We start from the raw sequence: 4458 nt of genomic DNA, 5'->3' as shown, positions 1-4458 counted from the left end.
AATAGTGACAACCGCTGATGCTACACCTGCTGCTGGACTGGACCATAGCTAAGACCCGGGATGACAACACAGGACAAGCCGGCAGAAGAAGTTGGAGATGGGAGTAAGAGTTCAACAGCTCAGCTGTCAGCTCAGTCTTATTTGTGCTGATAAACTAAAATACAGTCTGATCACTGTTATTTTATCTTGATTCTCGTGTGGAGGTCTTATGTGTTCATTAATTGATTGTCATATCTTGCTTATCTGTACGATGCCCCCCCCAGGAAAAATTTGAGTTTCCCCAAAAGATGATATCATTGGCACACTGCCATTAGCAACAGTCATGTTGTATTGCTTTGGAGAACATAACGACAGTTTGATTGTGCGTGACAGGCAAAGGTGGGTAGTAAGGAGTTACACTTACTCCGTTACATTTTCTTGAGTAAGTTTTTGAAAAAAATACTTCTAGGAGTAATTTTAAATCACTATACTTTTTACTTTTATTTGAGTAGATTTGTGAAGAAGAAACTGTACTCTTACTCCGCTACGTTAGGCTACAATGAACTCGTTACTTTCTTTTTGGTATTCTACGCGTCATTATTTTTTATCTCGCGGCCTACGCCTGATTTTAATGTTTTATTTTGACAGAGAGAGAGACTTCCGCTAAAGGCTCTACCACTTGACTGTGTTTCATCAATCAAACATAGCCATGCAGCACCGTCATATGACCATGTAATCTCTGCGGCGGAGTTAGCTTTACAATTTGCAAATTGTAGCAAACAAAAATGAAAAACGGATGAAAAATGTCAGAATCAGCGGTCGGCAATGCAGACACAGGCGAGGAGGAACAGCTGGCCTCATACCCAAAGCATGTTTACCTTACAAAAAGTGCAAAACAGAAGCTACATTATGCGATGTTTTGTCACAAACACACAGACTCAACCACACACACACACACACACACACACACACACACACACACACAGTTTATGAGCCTGCAGGCCTGGTGAAAAAGTACAGAGGTTTGGAAATTTGTGTTACTTGTGCTCAATTTATTTTTAATTTTTTAAATTATTTTATTGATTTTATTTTTTATTGAAGTACTTGAATTTACCTGGATTATTTTAATTTAAGATATTTTGTAATTAATTTAATTTATTATTTTATTGATTGGATGAACTCTAATTTGCCTGAAGATGATTATTTTGTATTGTTGTCTGTCTGATTGAATTAACAAATAAATCAGACGTTACTCAACAGTTACTCAGTACTTGAGTAGTTTTTTTACCAAGCACTTTTTTACTCTTACTCAAGTAATTATTTGGATGACTACTTTTTTACTTTTACTTGAGTCATATTATTCTGAAGTAACAGTAATTTTACTTGAGTACAATTTTTGGCTACTCTACCCACCTCTGGTGACAGGTACGACAGGTCGAGAAAAATACAAGAAAATTGGTGACTGATCGAGGCAAATCCTCATAAATCACTCGTACGCATGATTTAAGAATGAATCTGTGCGTAAGAAACACTTTCTTCCATCTGGCCCATACACAGTCTTGTCTGCTTATATCCACAATCTCATTCTGTCAGTAATTAGAGAACTAAACATCCCGGTTGAATCATAGGTTGATTGGTAAATGGAGAGCTGTGCCTTCAGGTTCAGCTCTTCCTTATTGTTGCAGTCCAGTATGAACTTTGGTCTCTTTTGTTATTTATAGTTCTCAAAGTAAGCTATAAAAAAGTCAGTTTGAAAGTTCATTCAAAGTTTAGACTCAGAGTGCAATTCTAGAGTTTTTAACTACTGTTCATCATTTTTTTCATTAGTGGATGCGGTTTGCTCAGTTGTCACGACATAAATCAAGAAGGGGACTTTGAATATATGTTTGCTAATAAAGAGTGCAATGCAGCCTAAAACTTCACAAAAAGCTAGTAAGTGGACCTTGAGTTTCTTCTCAGCCCTACCCAAACACAGCACATTCAGGGGAAAAGGTCATTGATCAGAATGATCCTGAACCCTGGAGAAGTCAAGTGTAGAACAGTTAGTTTGTGTTTAAATCATGCACAAGACAAGTCAGCTTTTGTAGTTTATTACTGATGTATAATGATACGTAATATAAAACACCACACTATGCAATCAGGACTCTGGTGGTAGCCTGCTGATGATGTAAAACATGATGACATTTTCATGACCTTCCAAAGAAAGGATGAGAAACTTGAGTTAATGTTTGTTAATGTTGTTTTTCAGTCTGATTCCTGAAGGTGGTCTTGCTGAAGAGATCCTCAATTTTCTCTGAAAACCTCCAAAACAGAGCAGGAATTCTAGGATCAGAGGGAACACTTGTGGAATCAAAATATCCTGGATAAACTTGTGTTGCTAAAGTGTCTTGCCTCTGCTTCTTTCAGCAAATGTGTCCTTCCAGTGGATTCTAGACCACTCAACATCTTCCTGGTCACCACTTTGTACATTCCAGGAATATTGTTGCAACCCACCACTCTGTCAGCTGATGGGAATGACAGACTTCACTTCAGTGAAGTTTTCTGTGGTAAATAAAGTTTCTCTGTGTTAGCATTAGTGTTGTCAATCACAGAATATTGACTTCCATATTGATTTAAAACTCTGAACTGTTTCATCATTTTGGTTTGGTTAGAAACAGAGCTATTAGCTAAGCACCAAATAACAGCACCAGAAGCAGTTCCAACAGAGCTGCTCAGCAGTTTGAAGTGATTAGACTCAACTCAGGGAAATGACTCCAAATGGGATTGCGTGTACAAGCACATAGATGTTAACATCTGATAAGCAACAGTTCCTCATGCTTGGGGAGTCAAGTTAAAGGGCCTGTTTACCCAGCATACAAAGAAAAACATTTCTCACCCATCCCAAGTGGTGTATTGCCATGGAGATGATGTTTTGGATATCTCCCTCGGAAACTTGTTCCTCCACCCAAATACAATGGAAATGCATGGAATGTCTCTTCACAGTCAGCAGCTTTTACTGGGACTTGTTTAAAAACTCAGCTTCACTTGTAACTGGCAATGTGAATTCAAGAAAATGTTTAATTAAAATTAAAGATCTCAGTATGCTTCTAACAACCAAGTTCATACAACATATAAGACCTCTGTCTGGATCTCTCTCCAATAACTGTCTTTCTTGTGTTTCTGTAGTAACACTGGCTCTCACTTGGAAAGTCTCTCGTGGAGAGCATTCATGGTGTTGCAAAAGTGACAGAAGTGGTTACATGAAGAAATAAAAACACATCAGAGAGAAATCCAAACCCCATTTACTTTCAACCCTCACACTCCTGGCCAATCACTGCATAAAGTGGACGTGAAGTTGGTTTCAGAATAGAGCTGCAACGATTAGTCGATTAATAGCCAACTATTAATCACCACCATTTTGACAGCTGATTAATCATTTGCAGTCATTTATTAAGAATAAAATGTCCAAATTCTATTCAAACCCTAGCTTCATATGTGAATAATCTCAGGTTTCTTGAGTCCTCTTTTAGAGCAAATGTAATATCAGACATTTAATATGTGATCTTGGTCTTTGGGAAACAGACATCCCCAGAGTTGTCTGTGCTTTCTGGTCTCACAGGTGGCCTGGGCCTGTAGACGTCGGGATGATAGATTCCAGTTCCGAAGCTTCTAACTTCTTTGTTGATTTTCAATGTGCTCCTCTCTCCTATCATTCCTCTCTCTCTCCTCTCAACCCCAACCGGTCGAGGCAGATGTTCTTCCTCTTTGAGTCTGGTTCTGTCTGAGGTTTCTTCTTGTTTTTTCTTGCCACTGTCACCAAGTGCAGCTCATGTGGGAATGTTGGGTCTCTTTAAAATGAAACCTGAAGAGTTCGGTTTAGAACCTGCTCTATGTGTAAAGTGCCTTGAGATAACTTTGTTGTGATTTGGTGCTATACAAATAAAGATTGATTGATTGACATGTTTGACTGTTTTCCTACATTTTTTAGCCCAAACAACTAATCCAATCATCAATCTTTATTCATACAGTCCCAAATCACAACAAAAGTTATCTCAAGGCACTTTCACATAGAGCAGGTCCGTGCTCATTAAATAATTAATATTTAAATAATTAATAATAATGGCAATAATCTTTAGTTGCAGCTGTATATCAGGTACATATATTGTTGAGTGCAACACTTCCTGCATATCTGCTGTCAGAAATTCAGAGCTGTTAAATGATCCAACAAGCACTGCGTTCGGTTGTAAATGTATTCAGTTTCAGATTCAGTTTAGGAGGAATTCTATGACTATTGTGCAGTATTTTGATCCCAAATGCTCGGATGAAGCATTCTGGATTCACTACAGCACTAGTTCATGCCTCTGACCTCCATTGCAACATTGACTAAACTGTCAGATACAGCCCTCCTATTCTACTGTTGGAAAAGGGATTTCGGATGCAAGTACTTACTTGTTTGACCATGAATATGTTCTTTCACTTCAATCCTGTTGAAGTGAAAGA

The sequence above is a fragment of the Scomber japonicus genome, chromosome 15 (genome assembly GCF_027409825.1).
Source record: "Scomber japonicus isolate fScoJap1 chromosome 15, fScoJap1.pri, whole genome shotgun sequence".
NCBI classification, from domain to species: Eukaryota; Metazoa; Chordata; class Actinopteri; order Scombriformes; family Scombridae; genus Scomber; species Scomber japonicus.
Note: the sequence above shows the minus strand (reverse complement) of the source record.